General features: G+C 39.8%; 1 protein-coding gene and 1 pseudogene across 1 annotated transcript in view; one reads left to right on the top strand and one right to left on the bottom strand.

Moving 5' to 3' along the window:
• The window catches only part of megf11 (multiple EGF-like-domains 11), a 208,907-nt gene that overhangs the window by 172,673 nt on the left and 20,023 nt on the right, over positions 1 to 16,211 (bottom strand). The gene's annotated exons all lie outside the window — the stretch shown is intronic.
• Positions 6,685 to 6,804, top strand: LOC148362668 (U2 spliceosomal RNA; annotated as a pseudogene).

The following is a 16,211-nucleotide window of genomic DNA, read 5'->3' as shown; positions in this document are numbered from 1 at the left end:
GTTTATTGTCATATGCACAGTAAAGTTGCGAGCGAAAAAGAAAATAGAAACTAAGGAATGTGTGTCATTTCTTGAGTCCCAAGACTTTAACCTTCCGAATAAGGGAACGATGCATTTGAGTGACCACGTACGGACACCGCATCCGCACGTGTTCTCGACACGTATTTGCATCTTTGCAAGCTTTGGGAATGTTAAGGGGGTTATAAGTTTGACTGAACTATCTGACTGTTTTGTCGACGTTCCCATTGTAGCGCCTTATAATCCGGTGCGTCTTATGTATGTCAAAAATAGGACCAAAAACGATTTTTTCGGGGTGCGCCCTATAACCCGGTGCGCCTTATAGTGCGGAAAATACAGTACTTAGAATGTAGCTTCATTTTAAGTCATGTTTATCTTGTTCTTGTTTTTTTAAACATCATAAAATCTGCAAAAATATCTGCCGTATAAGGCAGTTTTGATAAAAGTTACAGTGTGTATTAGGGCAGCATGATTTTGGGGGAAAAAAAACAATTGCGATTTTTCAGAACAGTATTGCAATTTTAATGTAACTTCCGATTTTCAAAGGAAAGTGCAATTTCTGTGGTAGTTTTGGACACACTTGCAGTGATTATTTTGGTTCGGGACAAAACTTCGAGTGTTACTTTTCAAAAGAGACCAAAACCGTCCAGATTCAACCACTGCACTCAATTTATCTTGGGCACATCTTGGATTGAGGTTTTAGGTGAATTTTACAGGATTATTAAAAAGTGAAATTTAAATAAACAACTTAGGGTTTGCTGTCTATAAATCCTTGAAAAAAAAACACAGTGTTATGCAATTACACAATTGCACTGCGTCACATTGCAATGTCGTTTGGATTTCAGTTAATTGTAATTAGCGCCTGCTAGTGGTAAAAAAAAACTTCATTAAAAAAACATATTGATCTAAATAATAAGCAATAGTACACAAAATAACAATCATCCATCCATCCATTATCTGCACCGCTTATCCTCAGTAGGGTCGCAGGGGGGCTGGAGCCCATCCCAGCTATCTTTGGGCAGTGGGCAGGGGACACTCTGAATTGGTTGCCAGCCAGTCGCAGGGCACACAGAGACAGACAACTCACTCTCTTATTCACATAGGGACAACTTGGATCGGCCAATTAATCCGACATGCATGTTTTTGGAATGTGGGAGGAAACCGGAGTGCCCAGAATAAACCCACGCAAGCACGGGGAGAACATCCAAACTCCACACAGGAAGGTTTGATCCCATGACCTCAGAACTGTGCCACACACGCGCTAACCACTGTGCTGCCAAGCTGCCCACAAACTAAAATATAAAGATTTATTTTTTGAGAAAGGATGAGAAATACATAGTCTCATCGACGTAACATGAGCTTCACCTAAAGGGAGTTAAAATAATTGTCTGGCCTATCGCTGCTAGGGGTAGTCATAAACCCAAAAAGACTGTGTAAAAAATGATAAGTAAAATGGTGTGTTTTTGTCACTTTGAGTTACCGTAGTTTGTATTCTTCCTTGTCCTTTTCACAACCATTTTCTGTTGCAATACTCTATAAAGAGACATATAGTGTTCAAATGATACACACTGTCCCTTTGAGTTTGTTCTTGTTTAGTGAAAAAAAGCTCATCTTAAAATCACCAAATGTATCTGCTTAATATTGCAATTTTAATGAGGGATAGTAGGTTTAAAAAATAAATCAAAGTATTCTATCAATCGAAAAATACAAGGAATCGCACGATGCAACTGCATTGCTCACCAGCACTCATGTGGATTGGAGTAAAACTGCATGTACGATGGAGTGCAAGACGATAAGCTCCTTCAAAAGAAACATCCACACCGATAAGGCAAAGGCGACACTCTCCACGTTCCTCTTTCCCCAGCCCATGTCCCTTGTAGTGCTTATCAGTAGAGACATCTGCATGATTAAAGCTGGGTGTCTTCAGCCGTGTGACTTTTTAAAGTGCAATGCAATTAAGCACAGTGTCCCCTGGCTGACCAGCCCCTTGCACACGTCAATGAATGCACCTCAAGCTGTCCCATCTTTGGATATTCACTTTATATCAAAAGTTCATCTCACCGATGAACATTCATTTAAAATACGCATGCAAAACAGCGAGTCAAGACGAAAAAAAGAGGGTTACAATCTTATGCCACAGAGGGAATGCCTGATCAGCGAAGCACTTTTCGCGCATATCACGTCTTTGTGCAATCGTCTAAATGTGATCTGTGTGCCGACATAAATATTTTATGAGAATTCAACACCCCATTCAATCTGTTTGCTAATCAGCGCCGAAGGATTCCCGAGCAGCCAAATGTGGATGGATCCAAAGGTTACAGGTGTAAATGGGCAGCAGCCGGCGCCAATGAGATCAGACCGGGTTGGCGTTGCTGCGCATATGCGAGGGGGTAGTGTATGTGCTATTCGGAATCAGGGCTCATTAGCCAGGCTAGGGCGCTTCTCTTCGTATCAGCGGCATACCTGAGTGCATGTGTGATGCGTTCGAAGCTGGGAGGAGGAAATAACAAGCAGCAATGTCGCAAAGAAGTCAACGCAACTTCAAAGTGAACTCCTGACTTCCCGCCACCGACTGTGAAAATTGTGTTTATTGAAGCGTTTGTTTAATGGCGCGTCTGTCATTTTCTACATCTCTAATCATGTTCTCACTGAAATTAAAGCGGGGAATAATTCTTTTGACTAAAAGCACCTCTCACTTTGCTCTTGGAAATATGAAAATGTTTTGATATAATAGACTAATTACGGATAGGAAAAGTGGTACAGACGCTCCCCCTACTTACGACCATTTGACTTATGAAAAACGGTAGATACGAACATTTTATGTTCGGTGTGTTTTTTGTTTTAAATTTTAACTGCAATAATCATACAGAAAATATACCTCAACGTATATAAAATCCTTGAACCAAACAGATTTCCAAATACACAAACTCAAGTAAAGAAATAAAGCAAAAGTTATAGTTAGCTTACTAAGTGAAAACAATTTCGCTAGCTTACTAACGAATGCTAAACTCTAAAATAGTTTGGTTTTAATATCTGATGAAAAAATATTTTCAAATTTAAAACTTGCAAATATGTTTCTTAACTCCGTTAACTATTACAAAATATGTAACATTTAAACAATAAACACTTACAGCCTTACGTGGGCCAACACTTCAAAGATCCTCCTCCAGCGTATCATTGCACTGGAGTACATCACACACATCCCCAGTAGATGGCACATATTAACAACACTAGGATGTGCTGTTAAAATGAAGTAGAATCAAAATTAAAATTAAAATTAAAAAATACTTCATTACTTATTTCCAGCAGACACCAACAAAACTGCTTGAAAACAGAGAGCTTCAGCAATGCAAATTTCAGGTCAATAATTATTTTATGTTTGATATAAAGACACAATAGGGTTAATTTTGACCTGCTTTTTACAGTTCAAGTAGAGGAAATGCTTGGGGTAGCAATTTGAAAAGATAAGATAAGATTGATGAATGAAAATTTCATAGTTTTTACAAAGTGTGATTCATTTAATTAAAAGTCCTTGTTTGACAAGGACCCACAATTTATATAATTTAATGATATGGGATAATAATTCAGTGGTTTCCATATATCAATGTCAGCATAGTTGATGTCTTGTTCGTTTAAGATTGAGTACAAAGCACACCTCATTTGGTTGTCACCAGGCAAGAGCTTCCCCCTATATTGTAGCTAGTTTGAGTGCCTAACAATAAATTAATGATCAATTCATCAAAGTCAATCATTGGTCTTTACAGGGCTGAAAATGGCTGCACTTGAGATAGTGATTAACTCTAAAGATCCACCGTGCAACAATTCACCACTAAAGAAACTGTGTTGTTTGGTACGAGGAGGGTTGGGTAGGGTTACTTTAACTGGATTACTTTCAATTACTTTTGGATTACTCCAATACCAAATATGCTAATAAAAGACAAAAGAAACTAAATATGAATAAAATGATGACTCACAACATGTGGTAAGCTTTCTCTCCTGGCTTTGATCTCTTTGATCTCCGGCAAAACTAACATAAAATGCGACAGAAACAAAATAAAGATAAATCCAAACAGCTTGCCAACATCATTTTTGCCATTCCATGTATTCCGTTACTCCCCAAGCCTGCACAAAATTTAGTAATTTTATTCATATATAGTTTCATATTTAGCATATTTGGTATTGGTAATGTATTTTTACTAGTATTAAAATACTAAAAATAAAATACTGTTAATGTTTTTGTTTGTTTCTTTCATTCAGACAGGCTTGAAATTATTAATGAAGCTTTTTCTCCTCCACGTGTTCTAATCAACATCAGGGTTGCAAGACTTGATGACTTGATGAGTTGATGAGCCTTCAGCTGGTACAAAATGCTGCAGCGAGGCTTTTCACTAAAACAAGAAAGTTTGATCACATTACCCCGATTTTAGCTAACCTGCATTGGCTCCCTGTTAGTTTAAGATGTGATTTTAAGGTTCTGTTGGTATTATACAAAATCATACATGGACTTGCTCCCTCATATCTTTCAGATTTAATTCCCCCCTATGTTCCGGTCCGGAGCCTTCGCTCTGAAAATGCTGGTCTACTAGTGATCCCAAGAGCCAAGAAGAGATACGCGGGTTCGAGAGCGTTTTCCATCCGGGCCCCGGTGCTGTGGAATGCTCTTCCCCCTGAGAATCAATCTGCAACCTGTGGAACTGTTTAAATTTAAAACACACCCCTACTCTATAGTATATGCATAACCTATACTTTATGTTGATAATATGTGTATCATTTGCCCTCATGTAGATTAATAATAATAAGTTAATAATGTAATAATAGTTTGCAATAGTCTTTGATCTGTGCAGCCCTTTGAGACTATTTGGGCAATACAAGGGCTATACAAATAAACATGACTTGACTAGACTTATAAAGCTAAGCATTTCCATTGAGGTTTTTATCAAACTATTTTAAAAAATATATATGTTACGGGCTTGTGGATACAGACAAAGCTGTGTGTCCTTTACAAAAAGCCTGGACCAAATGGCTAACCCTCGTTTATTTGAGGTTTGAAAAGAAAAAAATATATATATCAAAAGAGTGGAATGTCCTGACAACCCTATTCTCACCCAAGTCTTGTTCAGACCAAGTTTGCTGGATTTTGCAGACGGTCTTGCAGGACTCAAACCTCCCTCCCTTCCTCTATAAACCAGACCACTTAAAAAATGTAGAGATTGTATAAATGAGTGAGACATCAAGTGAACATAACAAAAAGTAAATACTCCATTTAAATATACAGATAATCATAAGGTACATTAATTGTAATTCAATTATTAAAATAATCCCCATAAACCACTAAGAGTCTGAACCTGTCACCAAATTTAAATATCTGGGAGCAGTCATATCAGAAGTGGTGTCGGAACCAGAAATCATGGCCAGGATAGCACAAACCACAGTTGCATTTGCCATTCGTAAATCCATCAGACTCATGCAAACGCATGTCACTTACGTCTTACTCTGCACTTGCGAAACATGGACTCTCACAGCAAATTATAATCCAGGCGATCAAGATGTGATTCTACAGGAAACTTTTAGGCATCGGCATCAAGCCCATGTGACAAACCAAACAGTGCGCAACACCATCAGCGGGAACATGGGACCCTACGGAGATCGTTTGTCAACTATTCGTAGATGAAAACACAAAGTCATCTGTACTGGTCAAGATCATTCGTTAGGGCACAGTCTAAGGGGGTAGAAGAGGAGGAAGACAGAAAAAGAACATCAAAGCATGGACTGGTGCCAACATTGCCATGGCCCAAACACAGACCAGGAACTGTCAGCATTGGAGAAAGCCGTCCACAGTTGCGTCCTCAGTGGTGCCCCAACAACCCAGGTGGTTAAGGGATCCGTGAACCTGGAAAACTCATATACCGTAAATTCCAGACTATAAGCCGCTACTTTTTTCCCTAACTTTCAACCCTGCGGCTTATTCAGTGATGCGGCCAATTTATGTAATTTTTCTAACGGCCGCTTGCGGCGCTCGAGTGTTGCTACCATTAACTGCCCTGTCAAAGCTATATTATTATTAAAGCTTTGAAAACTCTCTCGGTGTACCGTCTTTCTTTGTAAATATGTGCAACCCATGTATAATATGTATTTGCAACTGTATATTTTTGTAATGTATTTATTTGTATTCATTTTAGACACTCATTCTGATATGTTTTGCACGGATGAACGAAAAATGAGGGGCGGAACAAACGCGGGGTGCCGAGTTTAAGTGGGGAGCGCTAAAGGTGAGGGACAGACAAGGAAAGAAGAGGGGGTAAAAAGTTGGTTAAAGAAAAATGAGTTGCGTGAGTAAATGTGTTAATCTGATATATTTTTCCCACCCTTACCTTTGGAAATATACACTTTTTTACGTGGATCACTTTCAACGGGACCTGGACTCTGCGGGTCTGCATCAAACCTTAAGTACCGGTATCATTTTCCTTACATTTTCCTGGCTGGGATTTTTAGACTGTGGAATTTAATGAAGGACATTTAGTTATGATAAATTCACAGATTTGATCAAATTATCTTTGAGATGGCATGAAAACAAGCGTCATCAAGAGCTTAGGATTTGACGCCTTTGATGCTAGGCCCTTAGCTTGGCCTTGTTTTTGGACTGCGGCTTTGATGCTATGTCAGTCCTTAGCTTGGCCTTTGCCATGACCTTTGATTTTTGCAATCCGGAGATGGAATAAGAGCTTGCTCTGTCCACTCCACGCATCGGCCCGGTATTGCAGTACCTCCGGGAACGGTGCATTCGCAATGATCGCAACAAGGCTATAGGGCTAGGACCTTAGCTTAGCCTTTTGGCTGAGAGTAAGTGTCCCGGCTCCTAGGCTTTGTAGCGTATAATGAACTGACCGATAACGGATAATGGATAATGAATAACGAAGATAGATCAATAACCCTTAAAAACCCCAAACCCCCCCCACATTTAGTTTCAATCGTGGGACTTGAAGTCGGGTTTGGGTTAATTTTGTGTTTGTGTTTGTGTTACATGTTTAAATGTGGGCGCATGCGGCTTATATACAGGTGCGGCTTGTGTATGTACAAAATCGGTTTTCCTCTTAAAATGTGGTGGGTGCGGCTTATAATCAGGTGCGCTCTATAGTCCGAAATTCATGGCAATTATGATCGTATACTCAAGGACACATTTCAATATTCCAACAGTACCAAACTTAATATGGTACAACAACAAAAAAACAAAAATACAGTGCCTTAAATCAATAGACAGTCTAATGAAAGCACCATAAGGCAACAGCACAACTTTTTGACGGGGAGTTCCGCTCGGAGGCCGAAGCTCCCGGGAAAGCGGCCGAGCACCGTTTAACAGGAGCTTAATTCCGGCCGCATGGTTTATTCATGCGGCGAGCACGGGTATCACGACTCTCATAAATCACGTGGCGCTGCGTCGCTGGACGTCGGCGCAGGCCCGGGCAGGGCTCACTAATCTCAACACCATCTTTCATGTGAATAACCTTGCCTCACCGCGGGGCAGGCCGACGCTGGACGCGGCCCGTTGGAGGGAGCTGCTCCTCGTTTATTTTATTTCTTTTAGTGCAAAGGCTTCCGCAGAGACAAACGCCGGCCAATGAGGAATGTCTTCAGAGGAAGTACTGTATCCTCTTAACGTATGCTTTACGAATTGAGAATCAGACATCTGATAAACTAGAGCAACAGGATGGTCATTACATCCGTCAAAACGGCAATACCAAAAAACAACATTTTTTGACGTCATCCTTCTTTGACTCATACGATCATTTCAATGGCAATTTTGATTTGCTAATACATACTTTTACCTTGATATGAAGCTCTGTATTAACACATTACCAACGTTTACATGTAACATTGGACGAGATACAAATCGAAAGAGACAAAATGTAAAATACAATTTCGTAGTATGTTTTCCAGTTTTTGTTAAGTTAATTTCGCTTCAAATTGTAAATGTAAAGAATATGTTTAAGGAACATTATCAACTAGACCGTTGGTGCAAGAGCGCTAATGCTAGCTGCTAAGATCAACCACTTAAGGCCCGGTCACACAGCCTTTCACGGGCGTATCGAGGCTGAATCACGGCCAGAAATTTCTGCCCGTGAAGCAGACGCTGTTGGACGCTTTGAGATCGCGATACAGATGAGATACAGCAGTGCTTTACACGCGGTAAGAAATTCACACGCGGTTGGCCGCGCGAAAAAGTTTTGCGCTGCTCAAAACTTTAGACCACGGGTAACCGCGGGCGGCACCCGTGGTACACACGAGGTAAAGACGCGGTACAAACGTGCTAGGACGTGCTACGGCTGCGGCCAAGACGTGGTTACACGCGGGTAGGACGCGAAATTTTAGCGGGTAATCGCGGGTGGAGCACGGTCATAGCACGTTTGTTCTGCGCCTGTATCGCGGTGTTATCACGTGCATTAGCGTGTGTACCGCGTGTAAGCACGGTCAAACGCGATGCAGCCCCGGTTACCTGCGATAAGGACGCGGAACAGTCGCCGGCGTCTGTTTCGCGGGCATACCACGGGTAAACAGCAGGTTTAGCCAATTTTGCACATTTTCCACCGCGTCTGCTTCACTGGCAGAAACTTCTGGCCGTGATTCAGCTGCGATACGCCTGTGAAAGGCTGTGTGACCGTGCCTTTAATGGCATTATCCTTAACTATGCTTAACCATCACTTAAATAACAGCAAAAGGTTTAAAAGACAATTCCATTTTTTATGTTTATGCGTCCACTTAATCTTTAGATGAGTGTTTCTCATCCTTTTTTGAGCAAAGTCAAACTTGTTTTCTTAAAAAAAAATATTGAGGCACACCACCTATCGAGAATGTTCGAAATTAATACCCAGGTCCAGTTTCATGTTTTTGTTTTTGTTTTGTTTTTTTGGGGGGGTCAATGTAGTGAAAAGATCATGTTGCTTGTCTTGTCAATATAAACTTGCTCTCATCAATTGTTGTCATTGTGGCTTAGAAGTTAACACAAGGTACTCATTTTGGTTTATAGTAACCAATAGTTTGAGTAATTTCTTGATTTCAAATATTTTTACCTTTTTTTAAGACATACAATACTTTTCATCTTGTTTTTTTTCCCAAAATATGGCAAAGATATGAATTGAAATCGGCAAACATTATTTGCTGATGGAACACAAATAATTTTACTTTGTTATAACCTTTTCCTGTTTTGTTGTTGTTTTTTTTAGTCAAGTAGGAAAACAACAAATATCTGCAAACTTGTGGGCAAGAATTTTAATTCATTTGATTGATTACTTTTGCAGTGCAATCTGTAAAGGGTTCGTTAAACAGAATAAGTTATATAATATACTTCCTTCATGAGCAGATAATTAGTACCGTAAATTCCGGACTATAGAGCGCACCTGATTACAAGCCGCACCCACCACATTTTAAGAGGAAAACCGATTTTGTACTTACACAAGCCGCACCTGTATATAAGCCGCATGCGCCTACATTAAAAAAATGTAACACAAACACAAAATTATCCCAAACCCGACTTTAAGTCCCGCGAAACTGAATGTCCTTCATACAAGTACACAGTCCAAAAATCACAGCCGGCAAAATGAACGGAAATTGATACCAGTACTTAAGGTTTGATGCAGACCTGCAGAGTCCGGGTCCCGTTGAAAGTAATCCAGGGAAAAAGGATATATTTCCAAAGGTAAGGGTGGGAAAAATATATATCCACTATTGTCCGCCGCGTCCACAAACACTCACCTTTACCGGTCCCCACTTCCCGTCACCCCGCGTTTGTTTCGCCCCTTCTTTTTTATTCGCCCGTGCAAAACGTATCAGAATAAGTGTCTGAAATAAATACATTACAAAAATATACAAATGCAAATACATATTATACATGGTTACACATATTTACAAAGAAAGACGGTACACCGAGAAAATTTTCAAAGCTTTAATAATAATAATATAACTTTCCTCCCAAACGGTGCCTGTGACAGGGCAGTTAATGGTAGCAACACGCTAGCAACACGCTCGCAACACAGTAAACGAGTCTGTTAAAAAAACATACCGTACTTGTAAAAATCACGGTAAACCATCCTCATCTTCCTCCTTAGAACTGAAGCCATCAAAGTCCTCAGTGTTGGAAAGAAATGTTGTCATATAGACGTCGTCCCACGCTCCCTTATTCCAAAACACGCTAGCAACACGCTCGCTCCTTATCAGACTGCTCGTCTGATCTTAGCTTGAAAGCTGCGTCATGTGCCTTTCATTTTGCATTATGCATGATGAGGGTATGTTTACGCTAATTTATGCACAAGCCAAGAAGTTGCAGTTTTCCTCGGCGCATATATTCCACCGGTCTAAATCGTACCTTTTGTATTCGAGCGCCGCTGAAGAATTACATAAACTGGCCGCATCACCGAATAAGCCGCAGAGTTGAACGTTTGGGAAAAAAGTAGCGGCTTATAGTCCGGAATTTACGTTGCATAGAAAGAAAGGCTTCTGACACTTACGATTATAGATGAATGTTACAGTTACTCTGCCGATCACTGGAAGAAAGCAAAGATACCTAATAATGGCATGCTTTTTTGCAAAGATAAATCTGAGCAATAATCTGCAGCACACAAGGTCTTCTTCTTCTTTTAGGAGTTAAAAGATAGTTGGCATCCATCTCTTTAGTGCATGACTGTCCTCTAGCCAAGGTCTCATGGTAAAATAGTCTGAGCTGGTCCAGTGGTTAAAAAACACAGGCCTAGACAAAACAATTGTTCTCAGCATCAACTCAAACTGTTGCTTGGTTGGAGAATATCCCTACTATTGATGTGCAGATTATATGAGTATGGTTTGTTTTGAAATCTGTCTTTTATTGAAATGAATAAGTTTTGTTGCTCCTCTCTTCCTGACAGTGTTTTATTGACCGAAGGCATATTAAAAAGGCTTTAAAAAAAAAACAGAAAATCCTTCTTATTTGCAGGAAGTGTTCAATGCAAATGACGGATACCCGCCCATTTATCGTTAAATAATACAGCCAATACACTCTGGCCTCGATATAAGGCAGGATTAAAACTGAGGATGGGGAAAATGAATCCCTGCCTTAAGGAAATCTAATTGTTAGATGTACTATTGCCTCAAGCATCATGGCCCCCACAAATCTAGCTACTTTAATTGTGTGTTTTTTAAATTGTTTTTAAAGTGAAATAAGAAAAGCACATTTAGAAAAAGCAAACTTGTCTATTAAGGCAAATGAGACTATATTTGGCTCATTTTATAAAGTACTATTGTATAAATGTTGGTATAGAATTATTCTTAAATATCTAACTTGTGTTGTATTATACACATTGGTTCCATTTTCTGATTCTATTTATTTTTCTTATTTCACTAGAAACAAGGTAAAAAATAGTTTTCAAACTTATAAGTGGATGACAAGTTAGCAGGTCTGCCTCACAGTATAGAGAACATAGAGCTCCCTGGGGTTAATTCCAGCTCCCTGTTTGGAGTATGCATGTTCTCCCTGTGCCAGACTAATACCCCGGTCCAGATGTTGTATGTCAAGGCAGACTTTTCAAAAGGAAACCTTGTAATATTACAACAATAAATTTTGCTGTATTGTGTAGTGCACCCGTAAACGACTGCTACAGAGCATAAGGAAGATTCCAAACTACGGAGACTCAAACTGACCAAACTGCACCATTTTTCTTCTAATTTTCTGCTCAATTTGTCACAAAGTTGAGGCTCATATTATAAAACAAAACAATTAAAAAATTGTAAAAATAATACATGATAAGAAAAAATAATACATTGAAATAATAAAAAAAATGCTCATTTCTCAAAGAGTATTTTAGATTCACGTTTATATGATAGTTAATGTATTTTTGCCTATGATTCAAATCAATACTTATTTATAATGTTTTCTTTTACCACAAGGAGTTGCTTTACAATACATAATGTCCCTTTAAAGCAGGAATTCATTTACAGCATATCTAGTTAGTTAAAGATAAAGACATATGTCATTTAAAAGGTTTAAGTGAAGTCACATGTATTTGTATAGCCCTTAATCACAAAAATGTCTAAAAGGACTGCACAGGGTTACAATTACACCATCTCCTGATCTGAAACTAACATGCGGGCAAGAAAAAACTCAAAACCTCAGCGTGAAGAAAAAAGAAACATTGAGAAGGGGCCTCACAAGTGGTAATACCCCCTTCCAGGATGACCAGGGAGGAATAGATTTAGCATTGGGTAACAGTACACAAACATAGTAAACATCAATAAAAGAGAACACTAGGTATCATGTTGAAATTTGTCTGGAAAGCGCCTACAACTCCTGAAATTGTCTGCCCAGACCAAATCCAATCATGTGAACCAAGTCCCAAACATGACTCCAAATGCGCAGTTGTTATGTGGCGAGAGCATTTAAATACACGTGTACTTTATTTTCATATTTTCTGGAAGAGAAAGGCACTCATGTCTGACAGTGATAATGGTTACAAAGTCAAACCCCTGCAGGGACACTCAAGTGATTCTTGCAAACTGCAGGGTGTTTCCTTTGATCATTTTTCCCTAGCTATATGAATGAAACATTTATTACTTTATTCAATTGTGTTAATACGAAGCAAGTGTTTGTTGATGTAAGTTTCAAGATTGGTTTCAACACTGCGGCAGTAGCTAAATAATTCTTTGTGGCAAACAATAGGCTAAACTGGTGTGTCCACACTTTTCAGAAAGCGGGCCCGATTTGGTAAGCTGACTATTCAACCTGGAATTCTTTGAACAGTCTCCATGAAAGGTTTGTAGTGCTTGGCGATCAGCGTTGTAACCTCATAGGTCGCCTTTGTAGTTTTTTTCATTTGACTCGCAGGTTCTCGTGAAAAAGCACTGGTGGGCCGTTAAAACAGCATCCAGTTGCTTCACCTTTTCACAGCTTTCGTTCCCAGTTAGCATTTTAAAATCAGCATGTTAGTAGCCTAGATGGTAAGGCGCCCGCTTTGAGACTGGGAGGTCGCTGGTTCGCGCCTCGGCCGAGTCATACCTAAGACTTATAACATTGGTAAAATGGCGGCGCCCTCTGTTGGCTGCGGCTGCATCGCCTCGCTACAACGGGTCAGGTGTATCGACATTTCGTTCTGTGTACATTGTTACAAAGAATGACAATACAAAAGGAAATTATTATTATTATTATTATTTCTGGCAGTGCCTCTTGATATTATATTTTTTGAAAACATCCAAAATATCTTTGGCAAATAAGGCAGATGCAGTTGTTTCAGATTTTGGTGAAAAAATATTCCAATTTCCACTTGTCCAGAAGCGGCGGCCCTCACAATCATCCATTGATCCATTATCTGCACCGCTTATCCTCAGTAGGGTCGCGGGGGTGCTGGAGCCCATCCCAGCTGTCTTCAGGCAGTGGGCAAGAGACACCGTGAACTGCTTGCCAGTCAGTCACAGGGCACATAAAGACAGACAGCTAACTTGCTCATTCACACCTAGGGACAATTTGGACCGGCCAATTAACTAGACATTCATGGGTTTTTTTGGAATGCGGGAGGAAACCGGAGTACCCGAAGGAAACCCACGCTTGCACGGCGAGAACATGCAAACTCCACATGGGGAGGCTGCGGTAACTGGACTTGAACCCTGAACCTCTGCACCGTGGTGCCGGCTCTCTCAATCAACTTTTCTTTTGACTGTCGGTGAGGCGAAATTAACTTAACAAAAACTGGAAAACATACTACGAAACTGTATTTTACATTTTGTCTCTTTCGATTTGTATCAATGTTACATGTAAACGTTGGTAATGTGTTGATACAGAGCTTCATATCAAGGTAAAAGTATGTATTAGCAAATCAAAATTGCCATTAAAATGATCGTATGAGTCAAAGAAGGATGACTGTCTATTGATTTAAATTCGGCATGTCGGAAAAGGAGTGGGCTAAAATCCTCACAGAAAGCTCTTGGCAAGATGGCTTCTGCCATCATCTGTTTGAATGGTGTTTTTTTTAATTTGTACAAATGTATTTAATACTGCGGTCAACATTACTGGTGTGCCACCTATTTTATATATATATATATATATATATATATATATATATAGTTCAGGGTGTCCCCTGCCCACTGCCCGAAGATAGCTGGGATGGGCTCCAGCACCCCCGCGACCCTACTGAGGATAAGCGGTGCAGATAATGGATGGATGGATTTTATGACAGAGGCCTGGGGCCTGTAAAAATTTGATCATGGGCTGTAACTACTGAACTTTGGACATGCCTGCTTTAGAGTATTCAATCAATTATGATAAATAAATAAAAACTTAAATAAAACTGCTCTCCTTTTTTGTGTTAACAATTAATCATTTATTTCTCTTCTGTGAACCAAGAAAAGCACCCAAAAACAAATCACTGTGGTTTGCTTGGCAAAGCTCATAAGAGACGACATGTATGGCCTTTACAGTTGTATGGGTTTTGCATCGTTTCTTGTTAGGTCACCTTTCTCCTTCCCCACCCAGGCGCAAAAAGATTCAGGTGCATTTCAAAACATAGCACTTCTGACCGTCTCAAAAAGCAACCACAAACACATGAATTCCTCGTAACCATTGTCATCGGTTTTATGACAAAGAAAGAGCGAAGGCAGCGAACAAGCGAGTTGTGACGCCCTCTCACAATGAGATGCCGAAACAACAGCACGCCTGTCAGGGTAATTTTACACCCTGATGCTTTTGCACCTCGGTCGCACATCTTTCAAACTCTGAACCTCGAGTCTTCTTCCGAGCGTCTCCATTTATTTTGTGTCAGTGTCCGAGAAGCGAGAAGCCGAAGCAAAATGTCGCCGGGTAAGTGGTGTGTGAAGAAGACAGCGAGCGAGGGGAAAAGTGTCGCTTCGGTGCATCGAGTACACATGAAAAACGCTCAGAGTACGAAGGAAAAAGTAGGTTTTGAAAATACATGTACAGTTGTGGTCAAAAGTTTACATACACGTGTGAAGAACATAATGTCAAGGCTCTCTTGAGTTTCCAGTTATTTCTACAACTCTGATTTTTCTCTGACAGAGTGTTTGGAACAGATCGTTCTTTGTCACAAAAAACAACCATGAGGTTTGGTTCTTTTATGACTTTATTATGGGGTAACAGAAAAAGTGATCAAATCTGCTGGGTCAAAAATATAGATACAGCAACACGAATTAGCAATTTTGGTGACTTAGAAAGTTGTGTCCGTGAAATGAGCTTTTGCATGGCCTCTTAACTTCTTGTGAGTGATTATGAGTGACTAGAGCTGGTGACTTCTCCGGGACCATTTAAATAGGGTTCTTTGGATGCAAACACCCACAAACGCTACAATGGGATAGTCAAAGGAGCTCAGCATGGATCTGAAAAAGTGAATCATTAACTTGAACAAGCCATTTTAAAGCTGCTGTAGGTCCCAAGAGCAATAGTGCAAACAATATTTTGTAAGTATAAAGTAAGTGCTGGAACACAGGTGTCAGTGTCCACAGTCAAGTGTGTTTTGCATCTCCATGGACTGAGAGGCTGACGTGCAAGAAGTAAGCCCTTGCTCTAAAAGCGGCACCTTAATAGACAAAGATAAGATAATTTTTTATTTGTCCCTCAATGGGGATTTTTTTTGTTACAGCAGCAAAAGACAATGAATCATAGCTAAAGAATATCAACAGTATAAACAAGGAGTATTAAAAAAAGACTGTCTAGAAGACAGTTCTGTGTTCAGATGAAACAAAAATCAAGCTATTTGGCCACAATTCCCAGCAATGTTTGGAGGAGAAACGTTGAGGCCTTTAACCCCAAGTACGCCAACAATTTTTAACTGGTCAATTTTTTATTTTTTTTCCTTTTTTCTTTTCTTTGTTTTTGTGTATGTATTGTGTTTGTCTTGCTGTCAGTCACCCCTCTTGAGGGATATGAAAAGGGTAGAAAGATAGATAAACATTTTTTCCTAACGTGTTTATAAAATTAATAACAAAAGTAAATAAGTAACATCCGAGTTTCGTCCACCTGTACTTACGACCACGGTGGTCAGATGCTCATTTTTTCCAGCAGATTGAAAAGTTTTTTAATTCAATGTCTTGCACCGCAGCAAGTAGCGGACCGACAACAAGTACGACGATATTGACTCACAACCGGCATCTCGACATCTCATTCTCACACAGCAATCTACCACTAAGTAACTAGATGACATAATTGGATTAAGAGTAACATCTAATCT

Source organism: Urocampus carinirostris, chromosome 7, assembly GCF_059441175.1.
Source record: "Urocampus carinirostris isolate Australia breed hairy pipefish chromosome 7, RoL_Ucar_1.0, whole genome shotgun sequence".
NCBI lineage: Eukaryota > Metazoa > Chordata > Actinopteri > Syngnathiformes > Syngnathidae > Urocampus > Urocampus carinirostris.
The sequence above is the reverse complement of the archived record's forward strand: the minus strand, read 5'-3'. Positions and strand labels throughout refer to the sequence as shown.